This window comes from Gekko japonicus, unplaced genomic scaffold, assembly GCF_001447785.1.
Source record: "Gekko japonicus isolate JY-2015 unplaced genomic scaffold, Gekko_japonicus_V1.1 scaffold1767, whole genome shotgun sequence".
NCBI lineage: Eukaryota > Metazoa > Chordata > Lepidosauria > Squamata > Gekkonidae > Gekko > Gekko japonicus.
Genome location: NW_015173188.1, coordinates 1 through 13,790, shown reverse-complemented (window position 1 = coordinate 13,790; position 13,790 = coordinate 1).

Sequence of the window (13,790 nt, the reverse complement as noted above, 5' to 3'; positions counted from 1 at the left end):
TACACCTAGGAGGAATCAGCATAATTTGGAGATTTGGATTTTGTCTTTACATACTACAAACTAATAGTGTGTAGAGATTATTTTAGTGTGTCTGATGGTTTCTTCTAGTTTGACAGTTTTACCAGTTGACAGACAGCTGTTTCTGCAACCTGATTAGCAAATTATGGAGGGGACAGCCATATCTGTTGTTTGATCCCAGAAACTGGCATACTGGTCATTAAAGTTCCTTCTAGATATCATTTATAATATCCCATAGCCTTCTGCTCCAGAATTTGTTCAATTATTGGAGAATTACAAACTCTGATGCATCTTTAGTCTTCTGGGTTGTCCGTTGCTTCTGAATGTGGCCTATTATGCTAATGTGCTGTGCTGTCAGGGGTGTGGCCTACTATGCTAATGTTTTTCTGCTGTTGAGTATGGCCTATTATACTAATGAGTTCCTGCTGGGCTTTTTCTACAAAGAAAGCCCTGAATCTGATAATAAATAAATAAATAAATAAATTACCTGGGTCTTCGGGAACTCCATCTTGAATGGCTTGCAAAGTTTCGTCTAGGGCTTGACGCTCAGGCAGACTTTCCAAGGTCTCTTCTGCTTGCAGCTTCTCCTCTGGATCTAGCCCAGAGTCATGAGCCTTCACAGCCAAAAAGAAGCCAACTGCAAAGAGAAGACAGAAGAACTTCATAGTGGTAGGTTTGTCAGCGTCACTAGGAACAGTTGCAAAGATGGATGATTGATGATGATGCTTCCACAGACAGAGCTGATGTCTTTATATACAAAATGGCCAACTGGAAGAAAGCCAAAATGTCCTTCCCATGGACTGTGTTTTGTTGGCTTTGGATCTGTACCCTCTCCAAATGCACCAGATGGGCCAGTGAATATCACTCTTATCAGTGTGGTATTTGCAATTGTTTTATTCCTAGGGACAGAATTTGCTTTGAAGTTGCCTCCAACTTCAAGGCACTTGCCTCTGAAGTGCAACAAGTCTGTTTACCCTGCAGTTATTCCTAACAACACCCTTGCTCCCCATCTGCTGCTTATATGTAGCAACTGATGCCTCCTGATTGGCATTTCTGATATATCCCTGACTGAATTTTCCCTCTTCGCATTGTTAGTTTACCAGCTTCAGAAGAGCTCTAATTCTATATGGGATGTGTAGGTCCTGTTCTAACATCCAAATTAGGTAATTAGATAGGAGAGTTCTTTAAGAACGGAGTCCACGGGACTTCCAGTTTATGGCGACGCGAAGGCAGATTCATCTCCCGGACCTCCAGGGATGCAATCTGCACACCAGCATGTAGGAGGGGACGTGACGGGTCGCAACCCCCCTTGGAGCCTTGGTGAAAGGCTCCTAGCCAGGGGGCTTTTGAGGGGTGACCTCTTCGCTGGCACAATGCTGGAGAATTTAGTGCCGCTGACCGGGACAAGCGTGGGAGATAGAGCGAAAAAAACAATTGCCGAGCAAGGCCGGATGGCCGACAATGAACTGTGAGTCAGGTGGAAGCAAGCATGAGAAGTTAAAAAGAAAGCTACCCCGCCTTACAAAGCCGTAAAAAGTGAGCGGGGGAGGGGCCACTCCCAAGTGCACAAATGAAATACGGAATAAAGAGGGGGGAGCAGAAGAGCAAGCATTTAAATCTGTTTTAAGAGACTTACCAGAGCGCAGCTAAGCATAAGGGCGAATTTCAGAGACTTTGGCAACTTTTAAAGAAAGTAAACAATCCAAAAAGATGGTGGGGAAGAAACAAGATAAAAATAAACTTGCGAAAGCAAAACTAGTGGGCAGTCCTCGAACAGAAGAGACCACTGACATTTCCAAAATACTGGCAGAATCCTTGTGCCCTCTGCTGGATGAGATGACTAATATCAAACAACAATTGTCAACAATAGGTCAGAGCTTGGCCTGACAGCTGCCACAATGGACTAAATCCTTAAAAGCAACGGAGCAAATGGCTAAGAAGGTGAAGGAAATGGACGCTGATACTAAAAAAGTTAAGAAAAAGGTGCAAAAGCTGGAAATGAAACAGGCAACGGGAGAAACACAACTTTTACAGTTACAAATGGAAAAAGCAAATCTGGTTCTATGGTTCCAAGGGGTCCTGGAATCTAATGGAGAGAATCTGAAGCAACTGCTGAGTGAAGCAATAGCCCCAATGACAGATTGGAAAGCGGAATATTTTCATAGCAAGATGGATGTGGTCTACAGGTCCTATTCCTCATGTATTAAGAAGAATAATCTGCCAGCGGAAATAATAGTAAGATTCTCGAAGAGACATGTGAGAGAGACTATTTTGAAAGTAACTACGGGAACACCCTTGAAAATCGGAGGCAAAAACATCAGGATTTTAAAAGATATTCCATTTGATATAAGATAGAGAAAGAAATATAAAGAATTAATCCTTTTTCTACAAATAATAGCATCGGATACAGATGGTTAATCCCAAAATGCGTCATTTTCAAACTCCACGATAAAAAAAGAAAAGCTTGAATCTGTTTTTAAAGCACGGGAGTTTTTGAGAGCACAGCTTGGGGAACCAGCTGAGGACAAGAAGGAAGAAAAAGAAAGCAAATCTGATGGCGAATTGGACTCGGTGTTTTCTGACGAGGACTCTCTCTCCGAAAAGGGGGCGGCTGCCCCCATAACTTCATATAAATTGAGGATTAGAAAAGACAAAACAAAATAAAGGCTGAAGGACTCTGAATTGTGCCTGAAGAGTCTATAAAAATTGGGGGATGCTCTGGGGGTTTCACTAAGCAGATATAATGATGAAAAAGGTATATAATTTAGCATAACTGACCATGTTCAATGTACTAGCAGCATGTTAGATTAACATTTATATAAGTGGTTGTATTGATCTCTTATTCTTGGGTTTTTAGTTATTAGTGGGTATCTTTTCTTTCTCCTTAGATGTTGTTCCCCTTCCCCTTTTTTCAGTTATAGTTTGTAGTGTTGAAAAAATCAATAAAAAACTCCCTCTAGGGGGATTATATATATAAAAAATAACTGAGTCCACGGAACCCACAGCCACACAACAGGTATGGGGAATACTTTTTTAATATATATAAAAGGAGAGCCCAACTGGACTCATAATGCTGCTGCAAGGGAGGAAAGATTCCTGCCTCCTGCCCCTCTCCCCACCAAGCCATGCCAAAACAGCACCAAGGAGAGCTCTTCTCTGTGTGGAGCAGCAATAATAGGGTATATCCCCACCGTCTTTTGGCATGGGGAAAAGGCTTAGGAGGGAAGGTAGGAGACCTTTATTTACAATTAATATTTGTAGTATTTGCTTTGTTTACCAAGGGTGCAAACAGAGCATAAGTGGAGGTGCCCAGATGCTCACCCAAGACAGCAGATCTTCTATCCTGCATCAGATCCTGAGATAAACTCTGTCCTCCAAGCTCATGCACTTTCCTGTGCAAGTGATGCCTGTCCTTTCTAGTCCTTTCTATCAAGAGAGATGGTCAATCAACTCGACAGATCAAGGTGGGTAGTCACGTTGGTCTGAAGCAATAGAACATAGTTAAGAGTCCAAAGGCACCTTTAAGGCCGACAAAGTCTTATTCAAGGCGTGAGCTTTCGTGTGCATGCACACTTCGTCAGACGATGAAATGGAATTGCATGTCACAGTTGTATATATAGGAGTGGTTTGTTAAATTAGCATGCAAAGTAGTGAGGACACTTTTTTAACAGATCAAAAGAATGACAAGCTTAGTTCTTTTTCGGTTCAACTGGGGGGGGGGACAACATAGGTAATAAATATGTTAGAACTGGAGATTAACGTGCCCTAATTCGTGAGACTGGATGGCTAGTGATGTATTGGAGGTATCACTCTTGAGTGCTCTTCTGAGCTTCCTTGCCCTGTGGAAGGGAACCCAGAAGGCATTTAAATGCCCTCTGAGCTGTTTTCTCTTAGCAACTGATGTCCTCACAGCCCTGTCCCTTGAAAGGAAGGGCTAGAAACAGGCTCAGAGCCTCCCCCTTTAAAGACAGGCATTCATTCTAAGGGTCTTCAACATTGCAATGGCCATCAATGTTCACTGCACTTTCTGTAGCTGATAGCGTTATAACAGTGCTGTGATGTACAAACTCAAGGATGAGCGACATGTCATAGCTGGCCAGGCTTAGGAAGTGCTATTGGTCCAATCTGAGTGTGCACCTTGTCTTCCATGTGACAGCCACAGCCACAGCCACATGGAGCCTGAATAGCATGTGGGTGAAATGAAATAACTATTGTGGTGCAGGGAAGTTGGTTTTCTCCAAGCCCCACCCACCCATTGGGAATCCGTCATTTCACTCTGTGACATTTAAAGTGAATCTTCCCTAGCAAATCTAACAAATTGTCTACCTGGTTTTGACACCAGGTTGGGGGGACTCTGCAGTGATCTCCTGGGCACCTGTATGGCTCATCTTCCTCCCACTCTGTCACTTATTGTATGGACCAAGGCCAAGGCTGGTACCCTGCTCACACTGTTATATCTCGGCTTGTCTCTATGCAATGCACCACCTATGCTGTTTGCCCTTGGGCTTGCAGGGGGAGGATTTTTTTTAACCATAATTTCTTTATTTCCAGCAGGGTGTGTCAGGAGGTGCCCACCCCGGACCCCTCCTTCCGTGTTGGCGATTGAGAGACAAGGATCATGGCATCACCTCTGAAGGTGGGGACCTCACACTGGCCCACCAGGGAGGGGATCCGGGTCCGGCATGGAGCCAGCCACGGGCACCCTTGCAGGAGGAACCCCAAGAGTCCGATGCCTGGCCCCTGGGCAGCCGGCCCCTGGGCTCCGAGAGGGACCTGGGGCACTCCCTCCCCGACCATTCAGAGGCACTCCAGCTGTGCAAGGAGAAAAAGTAGGAAGCCTGTGGTATCAGCGAGGAACCTACTGAGAGTGGGAAGGGTGAATCCCGGCCGGAGAAAAGGGGAGTTTGGTGAGACCAATGGCGGAGTTGCTGTAAGGAGAGAGGCGGAGACCTACCTGGGGAATAAAGAGGAAATGAAGGCTCAATTGGGGAGGATATAGTTGGTGCTTAAGGTGAAGCAGGTGCCAAGTGTGGAGAGCCAGCAGGACCCAGACTCACGGGAAGAGAGAGAGAGAGGGGCAACGGCAGAACTGCTTGGTGCAACACTGGCCCCAGAACCTAAGCCCGATGGCCGGACAGCGTGAGGCAATGCCTGTGGGCCAGGAGTCTGAGGTAGAGCATAAAGGAACCTTCCCTACAGGTCTCCCCACCTCTCATGCCAGCCTCATGGCGAGGGGAGCCAAGTCATGACAGGGTGTTACTGGTTCAGGTTAGAAATCTGTGTGATGATTTCATGTTCTGCACTTTCTAACCATTCTTTTCAATGCACAGCTAGTTCAAGGATCTCTGGGTCAGCAGTCATTGAACATAACACCACCAAACTGCACAGAATGCCGTCCTCTCTCTCCTCTGAATACCCCCCAAATTTCAAGCACATGCAGCAAAGGGGCTCTATTTTACTGGACCTACCAAAAGTAGCTCATTTCTGTGCAGGTGCATTGATACCATTCTTTTTCATGAACAACCAATTTGAGGGTGTCTTCATGCGACAGTCACTGAATGTAATGATACCAAGATAGCACAGAGCCCAGTCCTCCCTCTCCTCTCAAGACATCCAATATTCCAGCATGTGCAGCACAGGGGCTCCATTTTACCAGACCCTGAAGTGGGTGAGTTTCCACAGATGTGCACTGCAAGCACCATTCTTTTTCATGGACAGCCATTTCCTGGGTCTGGGGAGCCATTGAAGATAATCCAAGGTAATTGGCTGGAAGTGCTCTGTGCTTCTCCCTTGGCAAGATCTGACTGAAAGTATCTCATTGCTTGAGAAACTGGCAGAATCAGAGAATCACACATGACCATACTTCATTCTGGCGTCTCTGCAGCTTCTCTCCAAAGGTGATCTGGTAGGCCCGCTAGACCCTTCCCTGGATCTGACTGGAAGGAAGGGTGCCACTGCTGGGGAAACCTCTCCCCAAAAGGAACCCCAAGTTTCAAAAATATTGGACCAGGGGGTCCAATTCTATGGGCTCCCAAAGAAGGTGCCCCATAGTCCATTGTTTCCAATGGGGGGGGGATAGCAAGGCAATACAAGCCCAGCAGAATGTTCCAGAAATTCTTGGCAGTAGCAGGTGAAGTGTGTGGGGGGGCATGTTTGCAAGTCCAGGAGCAGAACCAGTGCAATGTGCCCGGCAGAACCAGTGCCACTGTGGCAGTGCCAAAACCCAAAAGGTCTACAGTCAGTGTGAGAGACTGGGAAATAGGAAGTGGGGGGGGGGGGCATTTCTGCAAGGACAGCAGAACCAATGCGGTATATTAGTGCTCAGCAGCAGAACCCTGTGATAACTTACTTGTGCCCAGCAGCAGAACCCAGTGCTGAACAGAACTAACCAATGCACCAGAGAATCCCAGCAGGGTATTTTCAAAAAAATTGGCAGAAAGGGGCAGTAGAAGCCCAGCAGAACACTCAAAAGTGCAGGCTGGGCAGGCACTTTTGTTAGCCCACCTGAACCAAGGCTAGCCCTGAATAATGTTGAGCTGCCATTTGCCACAGTGCCACAAGGTGCTGCTGATGGACACTAGTAGGTTAATACAGGAAAGGAGAACTATGGATATGAGTCCAAACAGGAAAAATAATAACCATAGAAAAATAGCTAATTAACTCTAAACAAATCTTCTTTTTAATATACCAGTTTACTAAGTAAATAAATATCAGATAGTAGAAATAATACCTCTGTGTCCATTTAACAAAGCAATTTACACAGTGCAAGTCTACTGAGTAACGAATCCCTGTGAATCACTATATTCTTACAAACGTATAGAAAATCTAATAAATACTAATAAACAGCACAATAAAGCTGAGAAGTATTATAATGCTGTACACTTTAACAGTGCATGAATACTTTTATTCCTATATGCAAATTTAGATACTTTATGAGAAGCTAGTCATAAAGACAAAATTTATCTCGGATGATGTAGAGAGGCTTTTTCTCCATGCAAAGGCAGTCTCCAGTCTTACGGAGGATCTGCTTGTTAGTAGTCAAATAAAAAATGCCTTCAATGCCTTATCCCTTTAATTGCTGGCCTTTGCCTTACAATCTGTCCAAAATGAAAAACATCTTCACTCCCTCACGCCTGGCAAAAAGCCTTACAGTCTTATATTCCTAGGAATGTTGCTTATACAGCAAACAATATCACTTTCAAAAGGTACTTGATTAATTATTGATACTATGACATTATGACCCTTTTGAAGGTCTGTTTGTGTGACTTTTGTCTCCCAATTAACAGGAGTATAGTTCATGAATTGTTAAGTCTATTCTCATAAGGTAACATTAGTCACACTTACGGTAATAGTTTTTGGATATATAAGACTATAATATTTTGGTGTAATACTATAATATAGTATACTATAATATAGTGTTCCTGATTAATGATAGGATATTCATGGTACAGTATTCATAGAAATTTTTGAATGATTTAAACATACTATGTAGTGATGTATTTAATGATATGGTTATCTGTCAATGCATGATTAAGATTGTACTTTGTCCATTGCGGTTATATTTAATAAATTTTAATAATTTAAAAAATAAAAACAAAAACGTGTATATTTGTTCATGTCTTGCGGCTCTCAAACATCTGATGTTTATTCTATGTGGCTCTTATGTTAAACAAGTTTGGCCACCCTTGCCCTAGAGATTTGCTATTCACTATAATGGCCCCATAGAGTATAATGGAGACTAATATATTCGGGATTCCCAAGTATTTTCCAAATACCAATGCAATACTGCTATTGGTGTTTGGGAATATTTGGGTACACTGAATATATTCAGGTTTTTGAACCCTGAATCTGAATAATACCGAATATTTTTTCATTGCACATCCCTAATCCCTACCTGTGGGTCTAAATTGGCCCAGGCAGCTTTCCTAAATGGTCCCAGTGCTAAGACTGGCTGGGATAAATGCTCTTTACCACAGAACATGAGGCAGGCAGGCGGGTTTGTTAAATTCCCAATGATTAATTCACAAAGTTAACGAACCTGAGAGTCATTCTGGGAAGCTTTTGACTGCCTTGGATACAGTTTACCCCATTCAATGCTGGATAAGTAAGACCACTTTTATGGATGGAGGATCCAATGCTGAATTATCTATTTATGACTGAAATAATCACCACTTCTACTGTCTAGCAAGCTTCATTCCTCCAAACTGTCTTTGACATATTATTTATGTCATTTTAATGAAAGATGCTTAACCAAAATTTTCTCTGCTGTCTTGGCCTCAAAGAGTTTATGCTTTGCCCTAGCCATGTGGCAAAGTGTATTCTTGTGATAGTAAGTGATAATAATCTTTGGTAATAAAACGTGGTAATATTAGACTTATGCCCAAAGATAACAGAGAGATCAGGTACGTCAGCTGCACAGTAGAAAGAAAACCCCATAAGATAAGATGCAGTTGGGATTATTATCACTTACTATCGAAAAGAAAAGAGAAAAGACAGATATAGAGGGAAGAGGAAAGACATTGCGGCATCTTCTAAGGAAATGCCACATCACAAGAATAGACCCATTGGCACTAAACCCGAACCAGCAATTGTCATACATATTACTTTGAAAGGGATGACTATGAATTTCATATCTGTGTCATTTTGTTCCCCAAATCCCCATTTGAGGCTGCGATCATACACACAATTAGACCTGACATAGGTGCGAATGCCAGGCAGATTTAAAGGGCGCGATCAGACAACAACATCTGGGAAGTGCCCCACAGGCCGTCGGCAACCTGTTCCACTCCACCACAGAAGCAGAGTTAAAAGACACTGGGGAAAATCCAGTAGTTAACAGGTTGCGATGGGCCACGGACGGACTTTCCCATGTCCAATCACTTCAGCGCATTCTCATGGCATTGGGATGGTCTGATAGACAATAATAAAGATGATGAGCTTCGTAGTGTGTATAATTCCTTGTTTTAATCAATAACAGGACGCCATCCAGAAGAGGTGATGATGTCAAGAAGAGACGGACATCTCGAGTAATCATCCGTTTCGAAAATTTTCTTTGTCAAACAAGTCTCCTATCATTCTTGATTGTATGAACTTTTGCAGCAATTTGTGTTTTGATGTCATAAGAACATAAGAACATAAGAGATGCCAATGTTGGATCAGGCCAAAGGCCCATCCAGTCCAACACTCTGTATCCCACAGTGGCCAGAAATACCAGTGCCATCAGGAGGTCCACCAGTGGGGCCAGGACATTAGAAGCCCTCCCACTGTTGACCCCCCCCAAGCACCAAGATGACAGAGCATCACTTGCCCCAGAGTCCCTATCTATACCTTGTGGCTAATAGCCACTGATGGACCTCTGCTCCATATGCTTATCTAATTCCCTCTTGAAGCCGTCCATGCTTGTAGCCGCCACCACTTCCTGTGGCAGTGAATTCCAAGTGTTAATCACTCTTTGGGTGAAGAAGTACTTCCTCTTATCCGTTCTAACCCGACCGCTCAGCAATTTCATGGAGTGCCCACGGGTTCTTGTATTGTGAGAAAGGGAGAAAAGTACCTCTTTCTCTACCTGCTCTTTCCCATGCATAATCTTATAAACCTCAATCATGTCACCCCTCAGTCGTCGTTTCTCCAAGCTAAAGAGCCCTAAGCGCCTTAACCGTTCCTCATAGGGAAAGTGTTCCAACCCTTTTATCATTCGAGTTGCTCTTTTCTGCACTTTTTCCAAAGCTATAATATCCTTTTTAAGGTGTGGTGACCAGAACTGCACACAGTATTCCAAATGAGGTCTCACCATTGATTTATATAGGGGCATTATTATATTGGCTGATCTGTTTTCAATACCCTTCCTAATAATCCCCAGCATAGCATTGGCCTTCTTTATTGCAGTCACACACTGTCTCGACATTTTCAGTGAGTTATCTACTACAACTCCAAGATCTCTCTCTTGATCAGTCTCTGCCAGTTCAGACCCCATCAACGTGTATTTATAGTTAGGATTTTTGGCTCCAATGTGCATCACCTTGCACTTGGCCACATTGAACCCCATTTGCCATGTTGACGCCCACTCGCCCAACTTTGACAGATCCCTTTGGAGTGCCTCACAATCCTCACTGGTTTTCACCACCCTGAACAACTTCGTATCATCCGCAAATTTAGCCACTTCACTGCTTACTCCCATCTCCAAATCATTAATGAACAAGTTAAAAAGCAGTGGACCAAGTACTGATCCCTGTGGTACCCCACTGCTTACACCCCTCCACTGGGAGAACTGCCCATTTATACTCACTCTCTGTTTTCTATTAATTAGCCAGTTTTTGATCCATAAAAGGACTTGTCCTTTTATCCCATGATTTTTGAGCTTGCTTAGGAGCCTTTGATGAGGAACTTTATCAAAAGCTTTCTGGAAGTCAAGGTAAACAATATCTATTGGATCCCCCTTGTCCACATGTTTGTTCACCCCCTCAAAGAACACTAACAGGTTAGTGAGACAAGATCTTCCCTTACAGAAACCGTGCTGAGTCTGCCTCAATAGGTTTTGTTCATCTATGTGCCTACTAATTCTTTCCTTAATAATGGTTTCCACCAATTTACCCGGTATCGACGTCAGACTGACTGGCCTGTAATTTCCCGGATCTCCTCTGGAACCCTTTTTAAAGATGGGAGTGACATTAGCTACCTTCCAGTCCTCAGGAATGGAGGCTGATTTTAAGGAGAGATTACATATTTTTGTCAGGAGATCCACAAGTTCACAATTGAGTTCTTTCAGAACTCTTGGATGTATGCCATCTGGGCCTGGTGATTTATCAGTTTTTAAGTTGTTTATCAGTTTTAGGACCTCCTCTCTCGTCACCTCGCGGTGAGATCGTGCCCGGAAAATCCGCCTATCTTCCATCGCAGTAGCGTGGCTACTGCTCCGTGTGGCCGCAGCCATAGATTCTTTTTTCTTTTCTTAATTCATGGTATTTCCAGGCCCACAGTTGTTGGCAACCCATGCTGCTCCACTGCAGAAGCAGAGAAAAAATATTCCAGGGAAAGTCCAGTAGTAAATGGGTTCCGACGGGCCACAGATGGACTTTCCCCATTTGATTGGGATGGTCTGATCAGGCCATCCCAACTCCGTGCCATTCCCCCCCCCCCACAGTATGCGCATCATTGCAAACTCCATAGGGACCCCTCAGTGTGGAGGTGCAATTCATTGATCCCTCGGTTAAGAGCATGGGGGGGGAAGGCACAACCCCCCCAGCTCACCCGCAGTTGCATCTGATCGCGCACTGACGGACTGCACCCGCAGCTTCAAAGGGAGGTGTGATCGTACAACTGCAGGTCAAATTCCTCTGGAGGAAATAGCCTTGCTCCCCCCCCCATTTTTTCTGGCGCGTGTGACCGCAACCTCAATTTTACTTTTCCTTTGTGCAATTGTTTATTTTCACACCATTTTATGTCAGCACCAAATATCTTCTTTAAAAAGATATCCATTTTGTGTGTGTGTGTGTGTATCTTTAAAAATCTACATGGGGGGTTAAATCCCCCCCAAAATGAAAAAAAGTTTTGTCTGAGGACATGCAGACCATACACTTCTCTTTCTCTCCCTAGCTAGCTTTGGCAAACACTGGTCGCCTCTCCAGGCCCGACCACATCAGCGTCCGGGAGCCTCTCCAGGCCCAGGCACATTTGTGGCTGCATCTGGGAGCCTCTCCAGGCCTGGCTGTGTCAGTACTGGAATCTGGGAGCCTCTCCAGACCCAGTATCAGCACCTGCATCCAGGAACCTCTCTGGGCCCAGAGCAGCGCCCACAGGCTGCCAACGCAGCTCAGCAACAGGACAGTGGCTCCAGCCCTACAGCAGCTTCCCCACACCACGGCTGCCATGACTAGTAAGCTAAGGTGGGGGGAGAATGAGAAATGGGGGGAGTGTTGACTAGAAAGGGAGAGTGGAAGAAATAGACAGGGAGCAAGCTGACAGAGAAAGGGGGAGATTAATGGAGAAGGAGTGGGGCAGCAAAATTCTCTTAAAATGTCCCATCAGTGTGTTCTTAAAGTGAAATGCTCTGTGAATGTTGGGGTTTCTCAGATGGAACATCAAAGGAATTTCTACTGGAAGCAAAAGAGTTTTGATAAGGTAAGGTTGGCACAATTTTTCAGCAAGGAGCGCTCACATCTCCAAATTTGATTCATGTGTCTCTCTCATGCCTTTTTTTTTTTTGGCTGTCCCCAGCACCCTGTGCAAATACAGACACAAGACAACTTCACTTGAGTTTATCAAGTCTGTTTACATATCTGATCTCTGTTCCAAGCGGTGAGGAAACAATCTCACAAGCACTTTTCCTGCCCACATAAGAGCTTGGAAGTTTCATGGCCATTCCAAGACTTCACCTGGCAAGACATGCCCCTCCCTTACTATTGGTGTCACCAACTTCTCTCTGGGTAAACTTCCATTGCCAAGGATGAAAAAAGAGGGAAACAAACTCAACCTGAAATATACCAGCACCATTCAAAGGGTCAAGCTAACATAAAGATAAATATGATCAAAAATATATATTTTTTATTTATGGTGAACACAATAGCAAATATTAAAAGATTAAAAACAAGAGGTCTGAAGATCAGACTTCATAGAATATCAACAAGAGCTTGAAACAAGCTTTAGTCATTTTACATACAGAGTTGATGACTTCACATACATAGTTGATGCATATATCAAATGACCAATATGACCAATATGACCATATGTAGTCAGGTCTCTAGGACCTTCTTCAGGGGTCAATAATAGTATGATAAAAACACATACATACATCCAGAAGCAAATATATATAAACTGAAGTCAGGTGTTGCTTTCTCATATATTGTGCAGTTGCTGTAAATTTATGGAATAGGCCATGGACTGCACATGGTGACTGCACATGCACAATAAAATCTTCAATGATACAATAATCTGGTATGAAATTTTCCAAGTCTCTGGATGTGTACTTACATCAACCAAGAATTACAATATATTTTTGATAATATCATCTGTAAGTTAGCTTGACCCTTCGAACAGTGCTAACCTTCCATTGCTATCCACCAGCTTAGCCCCATGGATAAATGGTACCCTGTATTAGAGAAAATGAACATAAACAAATTCGACTGGGAACAAATAAGAAAACCAAAATATGAAGGGCTACTGTTTGGTTGATGGTGCAATATATTGACAACAGGGGGTGATAAGTGGCCGCATCCACTGAACCAATTAAGAGTATTTCCACATCAATTGAGGCTGTCACATTTGCTTCAAGGCTGAACGCTCCTGCTCATCCACAAGTTCATTACTTGTACTGAGGAAACTCCCCAGATATCGTGAATGTGTCCCCCTTCCCGATTTTATTTTTTGCTGCTGTTTTGACTTATAGCTACTGACTGTATTTTAAATTTTATAAATAAACAAACAAACTGCCTTTGGCTAGTAAAAAAAAACAAACTCTTCCATTGCTACCAGCTAACCTTAGAGGAGCCACTTCTGCACTGTCATTTTTGCCACTCTTTTGTTCAAATTGCTTTGGGTCCCCCCCCCCTTTCCACATGTGTTTTGCTCCCTCTGGGATTACTAGAGAGAGCAAAACACATTGGGGGGGGGGGGGACCCTGAAACAATAAGGACACAGAGGAGCAAAAATGACAATGGGGAGGTGCCCAGTGTCTCCTGCTAAAGGGTTAGCACTCTTTGCCGCACTGCAGTTTAAACTGAACTGGCCTCGGATGGGAGGGTGGGGTAAAAATATGACAAATAAATAAATAAATAAAT